The sequence below is a fragment of the Thunnus albacares genome, chromosome 17 (genome assembly GCF_914725855.1).
Source record: "Thunnus albacares chromosome 17, fThuAlb1.1, whole genome shotgun sequence".
Classification (NCBI taxonomy): domain Eukaryota; kingdom Metazoa; phylum Chordata; class Actinopteri; order Scombriformes; family Scombridae; genus Thunnus; species Thunnus albacares.
The window spans coordinates 21350161-21376267 of NC_058122.1; the positions used below are offsets into that span (position 1 = coordinate 21350161).

At 41.6% G+C, this 26107-nt stretch overlaps 2 long non-coding RNA genes across 8 annotated transcripts in view; both read right to left on the minus strand.

The window, feature by feature from the left end:
* Positions 1-5789, minus strand: part of LOC122966386 — a 53986-nt gene extending 48197 nt beyond the window's left edge. For all 7 annotated transcript variants that reach the window (XR_006398385.1, XR_006398382.1, XR_006398381.1 and 4 more), the window contains exons 1-2: positions 5728-5789; positions 5206-5412 (exon numbers count right to left, since the gene is read on the minus strand). This is a non-coding gene — a long non-coding RNA (uncharacterized LOC122966386). The remainder of the gene's footprint in view (positions 1-5205; positions 5413-5727) is intronic.
* A 4395-nt stretch (positions 5790-10184) lies between these two features.
* LOC122966387 lies at positions 10185-24158 on the minus strand. The gene is made up of 3 exons (XR_006398386.1): positions 23840-24158; positions 22439-22551; positions 10185-10331 (listed from the first exon to the last, which is right to left on the minus strand). It is a non-coding gene; the product is annotated as an uncharacterized LOC122966387 (long non-coding RNA).
* Between the last annotated feature and the right edge of the window lie 1949 nt (positions 24159-26107).

The following is a 26107-nucleotide window of genomic DNA, read 5'->3' on the forward strand; positions in this document are numbered from 1 at the left end:
ATTTATTAGCAAAACACATTTGTGCCTTCCCAACAGCTTCTGACATTTCCCTGAGAGACTTGCTCAGTAAATAGAGCACAATAAGTGCATGTTCCTGTCGTATCGCCGATTTAATGAGTGATTTGACAAAGTCTTAACCTGTCAAGATGCTCGTCCTGCCCTTTAAGCAACCAAAGGCGGTGACAGAATCTTTATTGTGATTCTGGATTATATCTAGGGAGACTATAAACAAACAGATTGTGACTGATAACCACACACACTCACCATCCCCATGCTAGAGTCTATAGTCCATTCATTAAATCATTTATTTGTTCCTTCCTTTGTTTTTATTAGTTCATTTGTTTCTTTGTTTATTCGCTTATTTGTCTCCTGTTTGTTTTATTGTTAATTCATTCATCTGTTTACCTGTCACACGTCCTGAATGACTGTGACGCATCGAAGCATTGTGACTTGGTCGCCATACACCCAACGTCCCCAATCTAATCCAATCCGAATTAAAAGTGAAAACAGACAAACAACTTTCTTATTTATTAGACCAGTGGGACAGTGAATCATTTGTTGAGAATGATAGGACTACTGTTGAAATGTGGGCTACCCGTGCACCTGGCTGCTGCATTGCTAATACTAAAAAAATATATTCCGTCATTGTATTAAGGCATTGTCTGCACAAACTAATGTCTAAAGTCACAAAATGAGTTTGTTTAATCATCACCAGTGTTTTGGTCTGTAGTAGTATAAATCAGTCTAAAATGACACTGATTGGTATTAGAAAGAAATATTTTCATTGTATTGTATTTATTGGGACAATGTACAGTTTTAAACATAAATGTTAACATTTGATGTACTGCACCAGAGTTAGCTTAAACTCATTTTAATCTTCAGTCCCTTACAATTAAAACATATAACAACACAATAACAAACAGTACAAAGCAAAAAACACACAGGACACATTATACAAAATACAAAGCTACATACAACAGCACATCACTTACACTCACAATGTCAGTTAGAAATTAATAATGTGAACGTGTCAAATTAAAAGCAAGACTACCTGCGCTAATGAGAAGACCATAGATGGAGTTTAGACTCAGTGGTCACACAGCTGATTGGTCTTTAGTAGATTTTTTAATTTGGCCTTGAATGTACTTATTGAACTATAGTTCTTCATATCATCAGGTAGGACTTTCACAGAGAACGCTGACTGCCCAAACGCAGTGCGACGAAATGGTACAATTTTGCATAGAGGATATTCTGGAGGATCTAATAGAACTTACTGAGCAAGTGTACACAAAATCACATAGTGGAGGAGGGGCCAAACCATTTAAAATTTTATAAACTAGGCACAAATTTGACAATAATCTAAAATTCTCATAACTCGGTCAATTGTATTTCTCCAGTACTATACAGTGATGGAAATGCATTGGCTTTTTGTCCAGAGTTTTTTCACATATTTGAGTGGGTCGATATTATTATAAAACGACATTCATCACATAATGAGATAACCCAAGTTATCTAAATTACTAAAGTAGCCTAAATACCCCAAATAGACAATAATGATCTATAATAACAACAACTATTGCACTTATGGGTGATTTAAAGGATGACTCCATCTTGTTTTTTTTTAAATGTTAATGAAAGCTGTAATCATACAATAAAATAAGAAGATGTAGAAACACTAGAAATAATTTCCACATATTAAAAGTAGGCTAAGGCTTAAAATACATGCAGGAATTATTATATATGACTTAAGTATAGAGTGAGTATTGTTCTGCTATTTAGTTAGATGATGAAATATGTCACATAAAAAAAACTTGAATGTAATACCAGACCACAGAGTGAGGTCTATCTGACCACAACATCACATTTATAATCATGGGAGCCAATTAACACTGTGTGGATTATTTTTCTAATGTTTTTTCCAGTCATCATCACACATTTGTCTCAAGTTATTCTGAGCTGCATTGACAGAATCAGAGTGTAAAATAATTCACACTGTCAGCTTTCACTCCGGGGATAAAATAAAATTTGCACAATTCAAATTCAGCTAAAATCATCATTATGTGTTTAGTGTCATTAAAGACCTCTAAAACCAGAGAGGAAAATAGAAAGTCTGGGACAATAAAATGTTTCCACTGATCTATAAAACTATTTATTGCTCGTTTTTACTTGTCACTTTATTGTAAATACACGACTTTTGTTCATGTCAGGATCCTGTAGGAATGATGACTCCAGTGATCTACTCTGATCCGGAGCCATTTGCTGGTGGGAGGAGAGCTCAGAATTTATTTTTTTAAACTTTGAGCAGCAGCAGCATGTAGGTGCTCTGTCCATTTCTGTGGCTGCTGGCTAGGCAGGCTAAGGGGGCTTATATCGATTTGTATGTAGCAACGTCATCACGCAGAAACCTATGTCGGGTCACATGGGGAAAAGTTCTTAGAAGGGCTTGGGAAAATGGCATTTTGACACTAGAACATACGTACTTCAACCAAAATTTGAATTTCCGGAGTTGAATACATGTGGAACACTACTGGGAAGCTACAGAATGATATAAAAACCTCAAAAGAAAAACCAAAAATAATGGACCCACCCTTTAGTGTCGCAACAAAGCTGACATGACAAAGTCAAGCGCACAATTTCTCGTTTTCAGTTATTAATTTATTTATATTTTAATTTATAACAGCATGACGTATATTTCTCTTTTGCTGTTTCATTCATGAAAACTACAAATAACTTTATACATAATGAATTATTTATGAGTATCTTCATCGTCATTTGAACACATCTGATTGTGTCCCTAAAAAACACTTTGAGACATTCAGCACCTTGACTGTGAATTTTCCACAGACTGCTTTCCTGCACTTCAAGCACTTGGCGAAGAATTTCTTTTTTTTTTTTTTTTTTTGCAGGTCATTCTTGTCTGCTCTTTTTATAATTTAATTATGACTTGTCAGATCACACACTCCAACGGATGCTGTTTCCTAGCAACTTAGAATGTTTAAACACGGAACTACGCAAAAAATAAATGCATTTAATATACGGGTATATTTTACCAGGTGGCGGTTACAGGTATAAATGTTTTTAATCTGGATTCATCTTCACTATTTTTAACAATAGGGGGTGCTTCACAATATTATTTTAGGAAAAGTCAAAGACTGGGGGACATGAATATTTTATCAAAACATAGTAGCGTACAACTCCAACTGTCTGCTCTGCCTGGTCTATATTATAAAATTGATTCCTGCTTTCTTTTTGCCTTTTCTTTGTTTGTTTCCTTCTTTCTTTCTGTCTTATTCATTAATCATCTGAATGGGGTTTCTGGAGTAGGGTCACTCTTTTCCTTTTCTATTCCACACTGTCACATGCATTCTTTAAACTTAGCCTCTCTTTGTTCCTCTTCTCTTTATGTTTGAGCTGTTTCTATTTCCAAGTGCGGGCTCTATGACAGATAAGTCTTTGAGGTTTGTAAGGAATTCTTTGTTGTATCTACTGAATGCCACAGACCTGACATTATTGAACACTCTCCTGGCAAAAACAGGACATAGAGAGCTCCCGGCAACACAACATGTGAACATATGCACATACGCACTGAAACGAGGGGGAACAAGATCTCCAGAGAGGTGACCGGGGCAAGGACAATGTGTGGCTGTACCGAGCATCGGCGATGAAAGTGGGATTGTTGGATAAAAGAACGAGCGTATTACAGTAGCCACAAGAGCTCACCTCTCACCCTGTGGGCTTTGACAGCCCAACCCCGACCCGCTGCTGACTACTCATAATCAATCACATCTCAGCCAAGGCCCACAATTAATCAATCAATTAAAAACCCACACAAAGCCACACTAGTGTAATCAATCAATCCAGCCTCTGTGGAGGGCCGTTATTGAGAGCCAAGCATCAGATCTATAGGCGCCAGTCCCCAGATGCTACTGGTCACATGCCTGAGTCTATTCCTTCCTCTCTTATTTAGGAAATAAGAGAGGAGTAGAGAGTTGAGGCAAAATGCTTGGGTGTGATCCACTACAGGGTGGAGAAGAGGCTCTCAACACTCCCATGATACACCACCAGAGCCTGAATATTCATGCTGAGGAATCGAGTACCAGGGAGGCGCTCAGTTATTCATTATGCTTCTGCAAAAAGAAACACACCATCGTCCCACTGCGATGGAATATTAATAGTTCCCATTAATAAAATATCCCCCTCCCCATCTTAAGTCTTGTCTTCAACTTTCTTGGCCATTGCACATATCGAGGCCTGGGACATTTGGGATATGACCATGAAAGTAAGCCAGACAATTGTCATTTGGCATATTTGTAAAGTAAAAAAAAAAATCTAAATACTCTACATCATTACCATCTGGTTCAAAGTGAGAGAAAGTATCTTGTTCGTCATTTGGCCAAAGCCTTCAATGTGAAAATAGAAAAATAGTGTGGGAGGAAATGGCAAGAACAGCTCTATAGCTGTATACTCAGAGGGGATGAATGTTTAATTTAGAGCAGCCTGAAAGTATGCTGACATTTCGCCATTGTTAGGAGAGATGAATACATGGGACACTGTCTGCCGGAGAAATGGAAATGTGCATCAAGGCTGTTAAAAATTCAGCTGCCTTCCCAACAGACATGCAGATCTAGACTCAGAATACAGTAGGCAACCTACTATGTTTGCCACTGTAAGTCTCCCTTGATTTCCCTGGTGGATGTTGTTGTAATGTCATAATCTTCATGTAACGCCATACAAGTAACAGAACCCATGTTTATGCCATTTGAGCTCACCCGCGTTAGCTTTTACTCATTTTTACTACTGAGCAGCGATTCATCTTTCCACTTCGCCTCACCATCCTGACCTTTGAGAGCAACTTACCTACAAACAAAGCAACTTTCACCTCTACATTAATACAGCATTGCATGCTTGGCTGAAGATCAACATCACAACCAAAGGCGGTGACAGAATCTTTATTGTGATTCTGGATTATATCTAGGGAGACTATATCTCCGGCATGCGCAAGGAAAGTGTTGAAAATAGAGGGAATAAACAAACAAGAAATGCAGGCATATTACAGCACACTGGGGCTCTTAGCTCCCCGACAACACCCAAGAGGCTGCGGGGTCGAGAGTGGTCAGCCTGTCGCAAAACAGCGACACCGAGGAAGCGAGTGAAAGAAAAAGAGAGAGAGAAGAAGAGGAAAAAGCCAGAGAGAAGGTCAAGTACCTGCCACTTCTGTCAAACACTTCTTGTAACAGCTGAGCTGTGTCCAGTGGGGTGGCAGGCTGCTTTCGGGGCCTTTCATCTAACAGAGGTGATGGGTGATGAGGGCTCCTCTTCCTCACATTTTAAGTCTGTCACAATACATCCCACAGTTCTGGTAACTTCAGGACACTGCTGGGCTGGCCAGACCTCTGGGAAAATGTGCGCCTGCTGCTTTGAAAAAAACAAAAGGGCAGAGCAGATACTTAATAAGGGAAAGCCATTCCCACATGTCAGTCTCAGTACAAGAACCCCTGTTGTGGCTGTTGTTTATTCTGTTAAAACTCTAAACAACAGCCCATCTTGCACTGGAGAGTTTCAGGATACAAATCAAAGGGGACATTTAGCTGTTATTTATGCTGCTACTCCGCTGTCAAGTGCCTTCAAACTCTGATATGTGTGTACGTGTACGCATTTGTGCATGAACGTGTGTGTTTCATCTTGCCTTTGCGCAAGCAGAACTATCACCAGGCTTACAGGCCTTACCTAGAGGCATGAGGAGCAGCTGGGCCGATGATGTGACCAGTTCAGCAATCACAGCCCTGGATCGGAAACAGAGAAAAAAAAAGAGAGTTTCAGGCACTGACTGAGGTTTCAGAGTTGAGAGAAGTGTCTGGCAGTCAGAGAAACATTCAGACAAAGACACCAGAAAAGCATGAACTCCTGCCTGACCACTGGAGCCGCAGACCAGCAGACTGTGACTGACTGACAGACTCTGAGCCGAAGATGGTGATGCGGTCACTGCGCCACACCAAGCCAACTGGCTCACTGAAACAGGATCTGTTGTTCCGACCCCATGGGGACCCAGTGAAGAACTCGCTGCCATCCCTATATCTGAACCTCGCTCAGGGCTAGCGCAAAGAGGAATTAGGGACGGAGTTTAGTTTTGGTGGGTTGTGTTTTTGCCACATGTCAGCCAACTGAGTTTCAGGGAGAGTAGTTCTCAGAGGTAGCTCCAGATAGCCTCATCTTTAACCCCCCCCTCCTCCTTCCCTGCTCCCCTATCCCCAAGACAGAGTGTCAGAGGACATATGGTTGAGCCAGAAGCACCTGGCAGCCCCTTCAAACCGGCAGGCAGATTGAAATTGTAGCAACAGGGGCTGGGAGCAAGAAGAAAGCCCACAGATATCTCCAAAGAATGGTCTGGAATTCATGGGCTTACTGCCACCGAGAGCACAGGGAGGAGAAGGTGATGATGGGATACTGGGAGGGACAGGTAGTAAAAAGAGGCAAAATGGGCTAGGAGGGAATGGTAGCTTAGAGGACAAAGAACTGAATTAGAGGGGTCCAGTTGGTGACTGCTGTCTCAATTACATAGATATAATATATTGTTACAATTCCTAACAGTTATTTCTCAATATAAATGACACATTTATGCTGTGGCATGAATGTGTCTAGAATTTTTTTTTTTTTTTTTTTTTCTGTAATGGCGTGGGCATCGAGCATTAGACTGTTGCACAGTGTGACTGGATAGTTGCCATGATAATATTTGCCACATCCTTTAACAATCCAAGCAAATATGAAACATGGAGGAATCTGCAAAGAAGGCTGCAAAGAAGAAAATCTCATCACTTATATGAACAATCCTTGTGAAAAAGCAACAGCTGGGCGAGAACCGACAGCGGTCAATTCTGTGATCACACCACTTATTCTGTCTTCCTACTTACAGTCAAGGTACACATGCGGGGCACATGGGCATGTTTTAATGAGGTTGAACTCAACTAGTGAGATTATTTTTGCTTCTGTAGCGGATCTGCCTGTCTGTGTAACTAAAACTCTCGTCTAGCCTTGACAGATCAATATACAATAAGACTCTGGGTGTGTTTGCTTTGTTACTTATTTCGGTACCATTTGCAGCCCATTGTGTTCAGACTAATAAGATGGATGGACTAAATGGACTTTGTTAGAAGCATTTCCAGCGTCATGTTTCAATTTAGCTCTTGCCAGTTCTCTCCAGTATTATAACAGTGAGAGGTGTCAATACAGAAAATCACAACGCATATTATTCACTAAGTTCAAAAATTGCAACGCGAAGTGGCTCCTACAGAGATTAATTTTTTCCTGCAGTGGTTAAAATGAAGAAAATTGATTATCAATATGCACGCCCATAAGTGTGTATACTGTGTACCCCCTTCTGCCATGCATCATCAGCATCATACCCTGCTGTTTAAAATAGATTACTGTGTGTACTTGTCATAAATGATGGATTGTCATGAACTGGATCCATACTCTCACCAACCATTTCACTGATGAGCTGGGGGTGACAGGAAGAAAAGATAAACAGAGCAAAGCTGACAGAGGAGGCCGTTTGCAAAAGAGCTTCTCTGTTTTCACAAGGAAAACATGGACAGAGGAAGGAGATTTTGCTATTTACTCTCCGTTTTTGTTGGCTTATTCTTTCAAGGTGAACAAATTATGCCATTCTCACAGATTGTTGTAGTTAGCATGTTGTTAAAAACATTAAATAGATTTAATGGTTAAGGAATGGTGCATGGAGAAAAGAGTATTGTTTTCTCTGAGTGGACTGAGAGATGTAACAAAAGCGAGTCAGACACACCAAAGTGGTCTAAATATGCACATAATTGTTTTGGGATGCTGGATGATATCTTTTTAGTGGAGTGTTTTGAATGTTCATCCCACACACAATTAAAGTCATCTTGCAAGATTAGCTTTTAAAAATTAAAATCTCTGTAGCAATGAGGGAAAAAAAAATGTTTTCTTGAGAAAACTATCTTGCTTACTTCTGACTTCTACTTCTACCAAAGACATGTTATATCATGGAGTTTTACTGCACAGTCCAGCACATTCAGGTTGATGTTTTCCTGCATTGGAGGAAAACTATTTTTAAAACCTGACACACAATACTCAATTCTTCCATTACTTTATGACACAAGGTTGACCAGGGATGGATCTGCTACAATAACATCAAATTCATCTTCAAAATAACAAGTTTTTACATCAAACGAAAAGTAAAAATAACTACTTTGTATTTTCCTATTAATCTCTGTCATGCCTTCATGAGCCTCATCTTTTGTAAGAGTATGAAAATGAGATGAAACAAAATAGCAAGAAAGCACAAACAATCTCCCTAAAAATGGACAGTGCCTCTTATTTAGCATCACCCCTTAATCATGTGATGCTTCTTAGCTTTACTCATCCATAACCCGTCCTCCGTTCCCTCCCAATTATGCTGGATGTGGGAGGGGAAAACCAAGTACTTGCATCAACCTTTTATAAGCGCTACAGATGGGGAGGTCCCTCTTCTCCTTCCCAAATGGTAATCTTAATATGAAAACCATCTTATTAAGTCATGGCTATCGCCACTCACAGATTGTCTCTGACTCTCTGCTTCTTCCTCGGGGCCACCGTGTCCCTCGGTGATGTTTGTGACTGTTTTTCTAAACAGAGTGACAAAGGCTATGAAAGTCTTGAGACTGAAACTTTTAAAAAGAAAAACCCTAGTTGCTGAGTTCTGTTCTTCTCTATCCCTCATTCCATTTCTACAAAACGCTTCACTTGTCACCACAGACTCCCAAGCTCCTTTAATAAACGCTCCAAACGAAAATGTCTAGCTTTGAGTGGCAGAGTGTGACTGTTTAAAACCATTGGGATTCTGGTGTAATCCTACGGAAGACGCAGGCATAACCCGACTTTAAAGTCGCCTTGTCGCTCCAAATCCAAGTGAGGAACCTGGAGAGGAGAGGCTAAGGATTGTGAGGAGAGGCTCTCGTTTAAGAAAGAATTAAGTGTACATGTTGGCTTTCTAGGGAACTGGGCTCTATTTGATACATGTTGAGTGGAGAGACCAATATGTTTTGGTGAGGCCTTACATCTGACATTAAGCTTAAAATAGAGTGAAATGTGGGTTACTTCCACTGAGGGGGTCCCATGGAGGAAACTTTGAGGACTGTCAGTCACTAGTTGCAGTTTGCGTCAAGTGAACAGGTTGCTTAGGAACCGATCAAGGAGAGAGCACTGCAATGTCATTAAAAAGCAGTGAAATGCAGTAATACAGTTTTTTTAGAAGCAGGGTAGAGACTCATGGCTCAAGGACTGAGAATGGTCAAAGAGCTTGACTGTGAATGCAGCTGTAAATCATTGTGCAGTGAATTGCATCGATTTAAGTTCTTTTTCATGCTAAAAGGGGAAAACAACTTTCCCAAACTTTCCTTTTCCTCTGTTTTTTTTTCCTCCTCTTCCCTTTGTCTTTCCAGCAGACAGCTGTCTGAGACAAGATGCTGCTTCCACTGGAGACCTCACTCTTTTCACTCACACGCTCGCTGGCTCCTAGTTGCCATGGAAAAGCCCAGAAATGGGGCAGATAACAGTTCAATGAGAGAGCAGAGATTTTCAAGGGTCTGGAGGGAGGTAGCAAGTTTCTAGGGCCCGTCCTGTCAAACCATCAAGCTCTTTTGCATGAAAACCAAAAGGAAGACCGAGTGAGAGAGAGAGATTTCGAAAAAAAAGAAAATGAGAGTAGGAAAATCTGTTGACTGATGTGAAATTTTTGTGTGAAGAGATAACAGCGTTTGGAATAACTGATATACATGACAAAAAAACATGAAGATCTATCTGTGTTGGGAATTTTGTACGCAGCAGGTGTGATTTTAAGTGAGGAAAAAACAGATTGAAACTCCAATGAAATATGATCAAGACGGTCAATACCTTGCAGCCAGAGAAATGACTCACTGAAATACAGAAGAAATCAGCAAGATATCCTGTCCCTGATGTAAGAATTAACTGTCAATTATTAAGGTATTAATAATCTCAGTAGTACAGCATTGATGATTAATTTCTACACACAGTCAGTCAAAGCAGGTGAAAATAAGACTGGCTGGCACCAAAGTCCTATATATCAAACCTACAAATCAAAATGTAATCATAGAAACCAGAAAAGGCTAAATTTTCTGAGGAAAATTTGAGCGTGCTCACTTTATCTGAAAGATGGTGCTTCACTAAATTTCAGAGAGCCTGAAAAGATCCAGTCAAACAACTTTGACGGCGCTTGGCAAGGGGGAGGAAGCCAGAGTATCTTCCAACAGTTATGGAGGCCGTACTGGGGACTGAACTGGGGTCATTCTTGCTGTGAGCTGAAACAAGCAAAGACAAGCAGGCAAAGAATTGTGAGTTAAATCACAGTTTGCTGAGAAATTACTAAGATAAACTCACGTATTACGAAGGCTGCCCACAGCTCCAAAGTATGAAAACAGACAATATGAAATATGCAAACAAACAGATATGGATGAATAAGTAAATACTTAAAACTCTGAAGCTCACTGACACATCAGTGGGGACTTGCTGGTGACAGCCCCTCCTCACTTCTTACAGAGGGTTTTTAGGTAGCACTGTCAGGAGAGTCCCTTGAGAGTTTCTTGGGTAAAACACCTGTCTGAAATCAAATTCTGTTTTACTTCCCTACCTCCCTGAGACTGAAGAGCGAAGACATGGGACTCCATTGTTTGTGACAAAAACACACAGTATGGCACGTCCGATGAACGTGGCTGCTATTTTGTTGGTATGAGACCGATAACTCGAAGTTGCAAGATCCTCATTTTCTTATTCTGGTGGCATTTTTCTTGCTAAGTGGGCATCGCTGAGCGTGTAGGGGAAATGATTTTCCTAGAGATCACATCAATAACAAGTTTGTCCTTTTTGTTAATGCAGCTTTTCTTTTTATTGTCAGACATTGTGGCTACTGCTGGTAATGTCACCTACAGACTTCTTGTATTGATGTGTGAACTTCTTTTGCCTCAGTAAAAAAATATCAAACCAGAAATGTACCAATGTTGTATTAATCATTTTATGCCATGGTAGCGGCATGGCTCTTTGGATGGCAATGTCTGTCTGTCAGTCAGTCAGTCAGAAGGTCTACTACTTTGGTCCAGATTAAAATATCTCAACGACATATCTTTTGTACGGACATTCATGCCTCCAGAGGATGAATCCTTCTGACTTTAATTATCCTGTGACTTTTCCTCTTGCGTCACTAACAGGTTGGCATTTTTGATTTTTAGTGAGGTGACTTTACAAGTATAGGATGGATTGCCATGACATTTGGTGCAGATATCTATGGTGCTGAATGAATCCTAATGATTTTGACAATTCTCTGACTTTTCCCTCCAGCACCTCCGGCACATAAACTTTTTCACTTATCCGGTGAAATATCTCAACAACTACAAGATGGATTGTCACAAAACTTTGTACAGACATCCATGGTCCCCAGAGGATGTATCACATTGACTTTAGTGATCCTCTGACTTTTTCTCTGGCGCCACAATTAGGTTGACATTTGTGGTTTTGAGTGAAATGTCAACAAATATTAGAAGGGATGAAATTTGGAACGAACATTCATATCCACATTCATACACACAGGATGAATTGAAACAATTCCTCTGCCATCAGATCCAAATTCATATATGTCCAATATTTTGATTTATGACCAGCACCAAAAAATTCCCATCATCCTCAGTTGTACTTTGTATTTAGTGATAATTAGAAAATGTTAGCATGCTTATATGCTAAACTAAGATAAGATGGCAACCATGGTAAACATTATACCTGCTAAACATCGACACATATGCATCGTCACTGTGTGCATGTTATCATGCTGATTTAGTATTTTGCTCAAAGCACAGTTGTACCTAAGTGCAGCCTCATAGAGCTGCTGACATGGCTGTGGACTCTAAGGTCTTGTCAATTAAAGCCTAATTCAAGAGAAGACTAACCCAAAACTTCAAGAGTTTGTGAATACCACACAGGAAAATTGAAGAAAATGTCTGACTCATACTATGCTGTCTGCCACTTTGTAGTCCAACTTCTGGCAATGATTGAGAAGAGAAAGGGTCAAAGAGGATGGGTGGGAGGATAAAGTTGGATGACGAATAACATGAGAGGAGTGAGTGCATTTATAGTCAGGAGAGATTGATTCTTCTTAGAGACTAAGGAGAAACAGGGTGGCTCCTGCACTGACACTGAAGATCCTTCAATCCTGGCCGTATTCAGCCCTCCTTCCTCTACCAGGCTACCAGACGCCATGATTGACATCATTCTTCCATCTCTGTGATTACAGCATGTCTCCTTTCCCACCTCTGTACTATCTGTCTTCTATCTAAGCCCTAAACGCAGCTGTCGACTAGGCCTTCTCTGCTGGCTCTGTCCGAGGAGGAAAGCAGACATCAAGAGATTGTTAGAAAGAAAGGACATGTGCGATCTGACAGCCTGCGACACAAAGCCTTTGAATTTGTCAGTTTGACGCAAACACTTAAACTTACAACCACAAGGCCTTCTCCAAAAACCCAAACTGTCCATGTGAGATCAAAGATGTAAACTGTAGTCTATCAAGAAGAGGGAAAAAAATAGATGTAAATAAAAATTTCAAATAATTTCTCAGTAACACCCAAACCTCCGCTATCCCACTATCCCCCCGAGTGGTGACAGAGAGCCCCGGGAGAAAAGGAAAGAAAGAGAAAGTTTGATAAAGGAACATGGAAGAGAAGAGACAGTGAGACACAGATGAAAGAAAATGTCACACTGAGTTGTCATGGGACCATCTAGCAGGCATGAATGTCCAGCAGGCTTGGTTTTCCATGTGAGAAGATGATGGAGTACACGACGACGGCCTCTGAGGAGAAGCCAGGCTCTGAGGGCAACAACACCAGCAAGGAAGCCAAATCCCAACAGAGCCGAGCATCACTACTGCCCTCTGGCCGTCAGCATCTCAGGCCATTTGAGTGTCCAAATAAAACTTGTGACTGTCTTACTTTGTAGATAACGGTTGTCTCGTAGTTACATGGTGTGCGTCCATTTGATCTTGTAGATTAGCAAAGATCAAGCGAAACCAGGTGGCAACATCTTCTGAATGTAGAAAACAACACAGAAGCGCCTGAAGATGCTATTAGCTGCTTGATGTCGGCTCCGAACAAACTCTAACTACATTAAAATCAATGTGAAAAGCCTTGAGAGGTCTCTATCGTCTCTATCGAAACGTCAATGCTTCTGATTTTATCTTGGCATTCTTTAACTTCATTTACCTTCAACACCCAGCCATGGTGGGTTGTCAGATGCTTTGTCTTACCTCCACTTTGCAGCTATTGCACGCTGTGGCCCAAATTTGGATTTTCTACTATTTTCTAAAACAACTGAAAAGATGACAAAAAGCATAAATCCAAACTACAGTTATCAAAAGGTACATTTAGAGATCTGCTGTGTATCCAACACCATGCTTACATATAATCCATGTATAAAAATACTTGTTCTGGGAGATTATATTTGATTGTGATGGTAGAAATACAAACAGGAATGCAGGGCGAGAGGGGGATGACATGGTCTCCAGTCAGAATCTAACCAATGATGTTACGATTATGTGGTTTGCATCTTAACTACTCAGCTACTGGAAGCCCCAGACTGAGAGTTTTTCTTTTTAACTTTAATGCAGGAGAAAGACGCATGGGTAACAAACTGAGACACCACTTGGACACTGCTCACAAATGAAATATGCGTGACAGGAATTTACTATTGGCATTGTTGGGACTCAAAAACCCAGGAGTTTTTAGTCATGAGTTTAAAGTGCTACCATAAATCGCTGATTGGTTAATGTTGGCCTACGAGCTAACGAACGTTCCTACTTTTGGATAAAAGAAGGATAAGCTTCAATTTATGCTAAATTAATTCTTCTACAAAATCTCTAAACCAATCCTGTTTCTTATAAAATGTGATGCAGTATGATTCCCAGATTCCTGTTTAACAGAATCTAAACTAAGCTAAACTAAATGTCTTCCAAAGTATAGCAAGGAAAAAGTCACTTTAGTTACGATTTGCAAACTTAGTTTCTTGCTATGTTCTTTGAAAGAAGAAGTAAAGAATGGTGTGACCGCTGCGGACGGGGGGAAAAAAAGAAAGAAAGCAGACATTTTACCTCTGCACCTCCTTCTGTAAACTCAACCAGCATCGACCAATGGGAAATCAATGCACTGACTGCTGCTGTGAGTGTCAATGAAATGTTTGGAGGTGCAATCCAAAAAAACATACCCACGTGGCTTCAGACTCAGACAAAAAGAAGCAAATGAGGACACACACACACACTAGCACACACACCTACACACAAACGCAGGCACACACACACACACACACACACACACACACAAACAAGGACAATTAAATAAGGAACGAATCAACAGGGTGTCTTTTAGGTAGATTACTTCATTGCTAGTGATTTTTTTAAGACCCATGAGATAGCCTTCCTTAAGTGTTTCCATATTAAGAAAGAAGACACAAGAAACCAATTTTAATCCAGGGGTAAAAACTAGACATGAAAAAAGTTTTAGGGGAAAAGTGTTACCTGTTTCACTTGACTGTAAGGCTTTCTTCACTGTCACACCAGGGTAAATGGATGATGCAGCTCTGCACTGTAACACATCTACTGAAATATGACTCATATATTTCTGAATACCATCTGGGTGTTCTTAACATAACCCCAACCATCTGTGTCAGCAAGTCCCTAACAAGAAATTCGACGTACAGAGGCAAATATGATTGAAGTAAAAAAAATTTAGCTTTATAACACATTCGCAACTGAGGTAAACAAGAGATGAATAAGTGAGAGAGAAGAAGAAAGGAGAGGACCTCCTCGAGATCAGTAATAATGAGTAGCAAGTAGAGCTGCGATGAGCTTGTTTCATTAACGATTCATATTCAGATTATTTTCTTGATTAACTGACTGATTGTTTTGTCTATAAAATGTCTTAATTTCTTGGAGCTCATGATAATGTCCTCAAATGTCTTGTTTGATCGACAGTCCAACAATCCAAAGATATTCAGAATACTGTCATGTACAGTATGACATAGAAAAGCCGCGAATCATCAAATCTGAAAAGCTGCAACCGGCAAATATTTGGCCTTTCTCCTTAAAAATATGACTACAACAATTAGTCGATTATCAAAATAGTTGCAGATGAATTTTCTTGACACTGAAGTAATCGGGAATTAGAATACAAGTAGTGTTACAATTTCACTTTTAACGGCTTTATACTGAATGTTATGTGATTATCTCCAACTCCTTATTCCTAAAAAATGATCATCAACCTTGCAGATGGTGCCAAGATAGACATTTAAATACAAAAAAATAAGTAAGAAATGAATAATTAATGACATATTTTTCAGCAAAGAGCTCTAGACTGTTGAGGAATCATTTAATTAATAGTATTTAAGTAATTTATTGTGACTAAAAAGCTTTTATTTAGCATAAAGGCAGGCCAATTAGATAAGATTATGATGAAGATAAGCCAGGGTCACTATCTGTTGCCCATTTGCCTCTCTGATTGTCTGCCGAGCTTGTGCCTTCTGTTGTCTCATTGTTGCTCATGCTGTTCAGTTCTTAATTTAGCCTCCACTGAGCCCAGGCAGATTACAATGGCCTGCGACGGGCCAAGGTGCACTCTGGCTGCTCCACTCTACAAGCAGGAAGTGGGAGAGGGACAGGGGGGTAAATCAAGATACATCCCTGGGTTGATAGATGCTGAATGGAACAGATCGAGAACATGGAGCAAGGTCGGCTTCCATTAGCCATGCCTTGAAGTCACAGATGGATAACTCCGCAACAGAAGGGTCAGCCGGTACTGCTGTTGTTAATGCCTCTGTCTCAGGTTTGATCTTTAATGGTACCAGGAAACATGAAAACTCACACAAGCACATGTAGAACTGTGACAAACACGTTGTGCATCTGGCTTCAACTGGCCTGGTTCCCAGTGCTGATGCCATATATTTGTACTGCTTGTTTTTGCTTCACAAAACATACACAGCAATAAACACGTCATCCTCTACCAATGATGTAATGGTTCTCGTTGGTAATCAGTAATTAATTTGTGTCCCAGTCAAAACTATTCTGAAAGTGTCAAAACATATTGTTAAGAAGTAACCCAGGTTTTGTAAAAAAGACAATATACGTACGTAACAGTTGTAAAAACTGTTAAAGTGGAATAATGTCTCCATATGCAAGAGTCAGTATACAGAATAACATTTTAATTTGAATGGACATCACCTCCGCAAATTAATTTAAAATATATTCATTTTGACATTTTTTAACCGTTTACCTAAGTTCAATAATTACTGATATTGGATGGTCTATACCAAAGCCACACACACACACACACAGAAGTAAGCAAATAAGTCAGAACTAACACCAGATTGTATGCCGCCACACACGCTCACGCATTTAAATTTTAAAGAAAGACAAAATAAAACTTCCCCAGTTTGCATGCAGACACGCGGGTTCATTGCATCCAAAGAACAACACAATGTTTTCACTTTCACACAAACAAAGCTCTTCCCATTTGCCTGACAGGAGCGGAGGTCTTTGCAACAACAAAACAACGGATGGTCTAACAGCTTCTTAGCTATAAAAGCCAAATCTGCCCTCATTTACTGCCCGCAGTCCTCCAAGATCCCAAACCCGCACAGCAATGACGGCGCCAATGTCACGCTGTCACCTGAGCTGAGCCATTATTACACAGGCATTCTTAATAGCCCTATAGATTAAAGTCCAGAGGAACAAGACACCAACAGATTAAAAAAAGAAAGATAGGAAAGAGGATGATGAATTGCCTCAGATTGCCAGGCAATCATGCATAAATTACTAGGATGTGCTTAGGTATAATAACCAGCGCTGTTTTAAGTGATCGCTCACTCTCAGGGAGCTGTTGTGTAAGGAGGAGTGGGTGGCGATGTTGGGGGAAAGAGATGGTGGCGGGTAAAGAAAGGAGCGGGTCACGGCTGTCTACTCAATCACATCCCCGTCAAGGGTATCGCCCTGACACTGTCTCCACTCTGTGCCCCGAGCATCCACACAAATCTCCTGATAGACAGACGCAACAGTCAAACAGCACCCTCATCCACCCCCCACCCCCCCCGAGCCGGGGCCCACAAGGTTCCCTGGGCATGTCTCTGCGGCCCCACAGGCTGCCGCTGTGAGCCCCGGCAACAACTGATTATTCAGGATCTAGGCTAACAAGAATCTGCCATGTGGATCTCAAAACAACATGTTCTGGTTGTGAATACATCATAAAGCGGGGAGAACAGGCTGTCTTCGGCTTCTTCTTCCTCTCTGGATATGCAGTACTTTCAGTTCCTGAGAAGATTCGGGAGGAGCAGCTTCGGGTAGGAGGATTTAAACCAAAACTGTCTGGGTCCACATACGTAGCGCGGGCTTATATTTTAGAGAAGTACAGGTTTGACAGTAATATACAGTGAAATACAGCTGTGTCACCCTGCTCAAAATCCTCCCCCTTAAGTTGAAACACACAGAAGACCTATGGCACAATATAATAGAAAAATGGGAAGTTGACCTGCACACCAGACACCAAAATCATCCCTCTGGCCCCTGGTTAATTGTTTATTTTGATGCCTCAGGACTGTAATATGTTGACTGATAGTAGACCTTGCATCACTCGACCTAAGACGACTATTAAAGGTTGTATTTTTATTATTTTTTAAAATTGGCAAGTCGAGACAGAAATATTTTTTAGAGATGCGTCATCTTATATCACCATCACTTTGACACGGGGAAGGAAGACCTGTTATTTTGAGTGTTATTATTGTATTTGTCCAACTGCTACACACCAAATTCCCTGACTTAGCTGCATATCATATACAATTCCTTATCATTTAGCTGTAATGCAGACTTTTCTTTTTTAAATGTAAATTGTTATCAGTTAACGTTAAGTGCCAACATGGGGCAACACAAATGGGTGGTGTGTGTGGGGATGGTTATGGTTAGCTGATCATTGGATTCCCTTACAAAGAACTTCCTTCAGTAGGACAAATGAAGGATAAATATTACTGTATATCAGTTTCTCTCCTTTCTATATCTGCTTCCCTGCCACATCCCTACTACTGTCTGTGCCATCTGCAACGACTCAAACAGCTAGTCGGCTTGGCAGGAGTTCAGGCAGGCCACAGTTGACTCTCTACCGCAGAGGGCCTCACGGGGACCAGCTCTGAGACCGGTATAACACTTCTGGGCCCAGACATTCGTCTCCCTTCACCACATCCCTCTTCATCAGCATCACTTGGTGAGCTCCTCACTTAAAACATGCTACTGCAGTCCCTGCTCCTTTAAATTCCTGTATCTCTCTCTCTCTCTCTCTGATTGCTTATAGCCCAAGTGATCTGGTAATGCTAGCGCAGCAGGGAGCTGGGGAGCAAAACAAACTTGGGCCACTTAACTCAATAGTATTCACAATGGAAATTTAGGCAGAAATACAGAAGTGGTTGCCAAACATCCCACCCAATAAAGCATACGCGCACACACACACACAGCAAGAGCAAAAGAGCGTGTTTCTCCTCTGTGACTCATTATGGACCTGATAATAACCAGGAAATGTAGGTGAATGGGCAAAATTGTAAAAAGATACACTGGTTAATATTTACATGGCACTTTGTCTCCATCATTTTCTGTACTCCACAGTGCAGAGTGAGGGAGGAGAATTAATAGTCCCACTTTTCCTCCCATTAATCCTTAAAGATGCTATAGAGCGACTCCCTCTTTCCCTCTCTTGTGTTTCTCTTTCTCTCTTTTATATCGCCTATGACCTCAAGTTCAAAGCAAAAATACAGAGCAGGGTTTGTGTTTGTACAGATGAGGGCTCTCTCCAGCAGTATCTGAAGGATATGAGAAGGCAGAGTTGAAGTTTATCAGCCCTTGTCTTTAAATAGCAGGTGGCAAAGAAACGGACAGAACAACGGAGTATGTGGGAAAGAGAGAGAGGGCGGTTATGCCAGGACAGCCGGGGCCTTGGGGATGAGTTAGGGAGATGGGGAGTGCCCAAATAAAACCATCCACTAAGCCCCTTCGAAACACCATATGCATGCTTTCAGTCGTGCGTGTGTGTGTGGGTGCATGCACACAGACATAAGCACACACATGAAAAAGGACACAGTGGGCAGATATGGAGAGCTCATCTGGCACTGCCACACTTGGTGCACGAGCTTAAACTGTAGCCGGAGGAGGAGCTACGTAGCTTAAGTCAGGTAGCCAAGGTTTACTCTTCTGGACTGAGCTCCAGGTGGGTCATACCAAAGGCATACCGCTACACTCTGGTGCAAAGACTAGAGGCCACTAACCAAGAGCCAGCTGCCAACTCATGGATGGACTGGTGCTGTGGTGTACCATCCAAGCTTGGCACCACATGCGTGCAGTACTGCCATCGCTGGTCTCTGCAACATCACAAATACACCAGGCGTGTACACAAAGCATGCGACATGAAGACAGAGCCGACCTGAGAGGTTTAAACTCGCATTCAGGGTAGAAGCAGTCAGTAGTTAACACTTTCATGTACTACTAGTAGATAGTAAACCAAAGTAAACACTCAGTGACCCGTAGAGACACTCACGGAGGACAAATTGGATCTTGGTCTGTTGCAAGCAGCAGTTCATCACTGTATCATTAACCTTGGAGAAAGGAGCTAATAAAAGTGTGCTTTTGTACACTTTCCTTTTTTCCTGTTTAATTTGTCCGATACATGAATTTCCCTAAGGTACTGTGTAGTAGGAGTAAACCTACAGTAAGAATAATGCAGGAATAACAAAAAATTCCACTGGTATTATGAGTAAAAATTTACAGGAGAAGATTCAAGGCGCTGAGTAGAAAAAACAGAGATAAAAAAGCAGGTTACAGCCGAAACAAAAAAACAATGCCTGCCAGTAAACAATGGCTTCGAAACCCTTTTAAAAAAAAAACTTTTATAGAGAAGCAGTTCTGAGGAACGGCTCAAGGAGATGAAGGCAATATCTTCCATCATCCTGACCCCACATGCAGACATCTGCGCCTGAATTCTTCTGCAAACTGTTAAAGTGTTAAGGTTTTGTTATTTTGTTTTTTTTTTATTTTTAACAATTTTGTTTTAGTGTGGGCCATGATTGGTTTGATGTACTGCAATGCAAAATGGAAGAAAAACATCGGGCATGGTTCTGTTATCCAGCCGCAAGCAGCAATATAGATCTCTTCACAAGACAAAAAGTCAAGCATGCTTCTTTTTTTTTAAATTTCAAAAGAGTATCAACGAGGGATTGGTCCCTTAACTTTCCATTTACAGCGTCTTTTCACCACAACAGCCGACATGCAGGACGAGACATAATATGTTGAGTGTTCTGCTTGTCTTTGGTCTTCTCAACTCACCAGTTTAACATCTTCCTTATGTTCTGGCATAGTGCTGGGAATCAAGATGGCACAAGAGCAACGACAAAGAGACAATGTGAAAAAAAGGACATAAAACATATTGATATACATCCTTTTGTACCAATTATTAGCTTCACCAAATGGGCTAAAATCAATAAAAGCATGGAACACATATAGCCTCTCCTCACCCAGAATAACAAATAATGAGGAGAGAGATAAGAGAGAGATGTTGAGAGAAGGGCAACAAGTAGAGCAAAGGGCAGGGAAGAGGGACTCCTGCTTCTAAAGGGTGTGTTTGTTAGTACAAGGAGGCGAAGCAAAAAAGGCACCAAACTCGCAAAGAGGCACATATGGATGCGATAACACGCGCACATGTTCATGTGACAGACGTATGAGTCCCTGAGTATTCTTGAAGACCGCGTCCCTGTGACATCAATACAACGGCAGCAGTTATCGTGCCAGGGTTTGCCATTTTGTCTGCCGTTCATTCTGCACGCCAACTAATAGACCGTGCCTTGCACTTGGTGGACAGAAGAATAGGAAGGGGGGGAAGGAAAGAAAAACAAAAGCGATTGATATAAATGATCTGCCGGCTGAGAGAGGCCCCCGGGCAGGGGCGAGCGAAGGTCCGCTCGATACCAATTGATCGTGGGAGGCCCAGGCATTCGTCTTAATTCTGACTAATTAGGGCAATGGCTGACGAGGAGGGGGTTAGAGGGACAAGTTGTTGGTGTGTGTGCGTATATGTGTGTCTGTGCGTCAATGGGACCTCCCAGATTACAAAATCAAGCCCCCATGTTTACAAAGCATGGAACAAGTGGAGGATTAAGGAAATCAGTTTAGGAAACAACAACCGTCACCACATTAGTGTTGCTGCCAAAATAATTCCCCTGTCTTCAGTGGGTTGCCTGACAGGCAGGATGGGAGTAAATCCTTCTCTCACTTTTTTTTTTTTTTTATCTTGTTTGTGCGAGAACTGCTGATTATCTTCTGCCAGCACAAGTTTGGCCTTTGGTAGCCAAGAGGCAGCAGAAGAGAGATGCTTTTCTAGCCTCACCCATTCCACAGATAGACATCAAAGCCTTTTAATTGGCAGGAAGGAAAAGTTAGGCTTGATCACCGGAACAATTGGGAGAAAAAAAAAAAAAGCGTGATTTGTAAGGATGATCGTTGTGATGGGATATAAGCTCCTGCTGCGAGGGTGAAAGAGACAACACTGTGGACACTTGAGGCAAATTGCTTTAGTGTGCAATCCTACAGTAGCAGCTGCTTGTGGGAACCTGAGAATGGGAGATGTGAGCTGGGAGGCGTCTCAGAGTTTAGAAGTAAAGCACTTTTAAAAGATCGCAGCATTTGGGAGCAGGCATTGAACGGGCTGCTGAGCTGCTGAGAGCCCGGCTTAGACTCAGATTTCTATCTGTCACTCCCTGAGGATGTTAGCAGCGTGAAGTGGAAGGTGGCAGAAGGGAGGTATCACCATGAACGAGGGGCAGCAGCAGGGACAATTCTACCTGACTGGAGATCACAATCTGACAACAGAAACGCACACGCAGACATCCATGTGAAGGCGCACGAGCCGGCCTCACGCAGCACTGGCCGCACAGACGAAAGTGACAAAATATCATTGAGTAAAAGTGACAGACAGGCCGCGTATCTGTATCAGACAAGATCCTATTGTTGAGGGGAGACAAAAAAGCTCAGACAGGCCGGGCTGACACGCACCCTTTCTCAGTCATTCTCATAAGGCCAGAAGAGACTGACAGATATACTTGAATATCCGCTACTCGCTCTTGTTCTTTGACACATAAACTTCACTGCCCTTTCCACCCCCAGCACCCCGCTCCTTGCCGGCTATTCATATCCAGGCCCGTCTCGCTTTCGCCACCAGCCCCCGCGGGCAGCGCTCTATCAGGAGTCCACGAACTGAAGCACACAAACTAACGGTGGGTGTCTGGATATCCACACACCCAGACTATAAATACCTCATCGGCTCCGTCTATGCTCCAGATGCAGTGTCATTCTACTCACATCAAATTAACCAATCAGGGTGGACATGTCCCCTGATTTCTCTGCTCGTCAGCTCAAGTGTGATGTCCTAATGACTGCTCGGCCGTCGATACCGGTCCACAGAACAGTCAGCCCTGAGGGGGACAATTAGAAAGAGTGGGAGATGTTTTCCTTGATAAATGTTGTCACTGCTGGTATTGGTACTAATAAGCTGTAATTTGCTGTTGTAGACTGATGACACTGTAACAGCACAACTGTAGACAGATGGGTGAGCCCTACAAGGCTTTACATCGAAGTGACACAAATCCTTTCATTAACTCGGAAGGGTGGGATAAACAAATATGTATGCCGTGTTTATGACATTAGACCTGGGTGACACACTGAAAATTTAGTGTTCAAAAGTGCGCTGTAGAAGGGAGAGGGAGACAAAAGGAAAAAAAAAAAAAAAACATCATTTGTGACCTTTTTTTGTTATTTTTAAATTGTCGTTGTTGGTGATGAAGAATTTTTGTTTGTTCAAATAGCTTTTAGCTTCGGGGCTAATCACAATCTTCCAAAGTTTTATTAAGAATCTCAGGTGACCTTTTATGGCCAAAATAAATCTACCAGGCAGTTCTTCCTCATTTTTAAGGTATGTTAGAGATTATCTGCTTAGATTTTAATTGGAGGGGCTCTGCCTAATAAGCTTCAAATAAAGTCCAAGCATTAACATATTTGCAAAGAAGTTGGTCTGTTGTGGCTGCGGGTTGATTTTATTTGACCTCAGCTGTGGTTTGGTGCAGGTTTATATTATTATAAGAGCTATGACTGGAAGTATTTGCAAGTTTGGATCTAATTTGACTACAATATGCAGAAATATTGGAAAGTTTTGACAAAACTGAATGCTCTCGCAAAAATTTGCATTAATTTGCATTTATGAACATTTTAGAAGCTTTAACCAGTAAATATATGACAGACAAATTACTTTCATCAATCAATTATCAGAACTATCACTGGTAAATTTTCTGCTGATTGAATTACTGATCGATCAACTAATTGTTTGAGCACTGCTTAATGGCTACTGATGGCTACAGAAAAAAATCTTTTAATTGATTTTCATAGACTGTAAAAAGAAAAAAAAAGGATGTAGTCATCGTGACGTCACCAATTGGTTTGCGGACTGCGTTTTTGAAGCCTAGAGTTTAGGGATTTGACTGTCGCCATCTTTGATTTTTGGAACCAGTAGTGACCATCTGGACGAGAGGGTGGAGCTGAACCATGGATGTACTATAAAAGCTCTTATTATACATCCATGAGCTGAACCTACTGCTAGCTGCTAACTTGGTTAACACAGCGTATGATTAACTGTGAAATGCTCATGCTAATGCTAATGTTCGCTAGCAAAAAAACAGGACAAAAACCATTAAAACAAAATGTACTTACTGGAAAAAAACTGAACAGCCGACTCCTTAGACAGTCTTTTAGTATAACCAAACACTGCGCAAGACTTTTTTAGGCCACCAAAATATTAAAATTAACGTTAATGAACTGAAAACACACTATGAAATATGCAGTGTGTTTTCAGTAACCCATACTCTGAATCTGGGGTAACGGTTACGCCATGTTTACGTTACGCAATCAACGCTGTCGCCGTGGTAGCAACTTGTCAATCACAAGGTAGCCACGCCCTAAAGCATACACTGCTTATCGTCTATTTTATTCTTAATGAGACCATAATTTACTAAATGAACATCATGCTGTATCGAAGACTACTTGAAACTAGCGATTGAGACCATAAACCCATTAAGAAAGCGTTTACTGAGGTAATAAATCAAGTGAGAAGTAGGGTCATTTTCTCACAGACTTCCATACAATCGGACTTCTTTTTGCAACCGGTGGTGTCGCCCCCCTGCTGGACATTAGAAACAAGTGAGGGTAAGTCAAACCCTCAAAACATTAAAAAAAAAAAAAAAAAAAAAAAAGCTCTTCTTATTGGCTCTGAGCAAAGAGAGCAGATGAAGAATAGGAGGCCAGAGAGACACATCATCTTAAAGACACTGTGAGAACACAGGTGGCGGGAGGCTGCACTGCGCTGTCTGATGTGTGGGTGAGTGACGGCTACCAGTTGAGCAGGGTTGACTCAGCCCATCAGCAGACGCGACACCAGTGCCAGTCTGCAGCACCCACCATCCCATCGGCATGAACTACTGCGGAGAAGCCTCGCCGCCAGCCCACTCTCTCCAACTTTTATTTTCCCCTCTGTGTCACGATCCTGCCAAAGCAGTAATGGAAGGATGTTGTCAGCATGGCAACGTGGTGTCACCCTAAACTGTCATGTTCTGATACACTTGACTCAATATTTACCCTGATTTGAGTAGCCTTGTTAGGTAGTCATCTGACAATAATTCATCTAATTAAATATTTATTCAAATGTAGCAATGGTGGTGAGGAAATCCATGGGAGTTTGCTTGGATTGGCAGATCTTTTTGGTGAAATACTGGCGCATGCATGTAAACACCTTTCGTACCGTTAAATATCACCCTGACACAGTTTGTGAGGGAGAGGGGGTGGGGAAATATATTGCATTCAGCAGCTTTCAACAGCAAAATAACAATTCATTTTAAAATGAGGTGACTCATGTGTCACATTGGATAATAAGTGTTGACTGCGGGGTTGTTCTGCTTTCAGTAAGCACACGACTTAGTCAGCGTTTCATGCATTAATTTACAGAGGCCCTTAAAAGTAGAATAAGTACAGCTAAATCTACAGTATCCATTTCCATTTCATATCATCTCTCTGTGAAGCCCCCCAAAAAATCCATCCTTTATGCCCCATTCTGAGCCAGGTCTTCAATTTAATTCCCCATCTGTGGCCAGCTTGAAATATTATCCAAGAAATGAGATCCGTGACCCTGAATACAGAGTGTGAAGCAGCATAGGGAGCAGTATAGAGACATGGCCTGATTCTGTGGCTAAGAGGCATGCCTTAGTGGGGGGAGGTGGGGGGTTGGGGGGGAGGAGGCCTGGATCCCCTCCCCAAGTGGCATGGCTAAATATTTGCCCTCCTCCACTTGGCTGTCTAGACTCATCCACTCAGCTCCCTTCCCATCATTCCTCTGCTCTGCACAGGAACGGCGAGAGTTGGCATGGTCAGCCAGGCAGAGCGCCAAACCCACGACAAAAAGTTTCTCCTCGCTGCCAGAGGTCACGGAAGTTCACCAACCTGGAAAGTATGGGCGTCGCATTTTTAAAAACCTCTGGGCCACCATTTGGGGAGTCACATGCGCACCGAGCGGGGGACGGGAGTTAAAAAAAAAAAAAAAAACGCTGTCAAATGATCTGTGTGCTTCCCAATGATTTGGAGAAAGGAACCCTCAGAACTCGACGAGCGGTCTCTGCAGACTTCTCCGAGTTAGTGTTCCATATTCATTACCTTTTTTACACACTCACATGGCAGGGATTTAATTGCCTACAATTCATGCTAAAAAGCTAGATGAGCGGAGTGAAAGCACCATGCCTCCTGAGAGGGAGATGTGGGAAGTCCACCACCGGCACACTCAACCTGATAGACGCATAACTACTAATAAGAGCCCTCATTACACATAACCAGATTATTCCCTCGGCTATCAGCTCAAGTTAATTTTTCTCCTCCAAAGAGACACAAAGTCGCTGGGCTCCCAACAAACTGATGAACCAGCCCGCGTCACCGCCA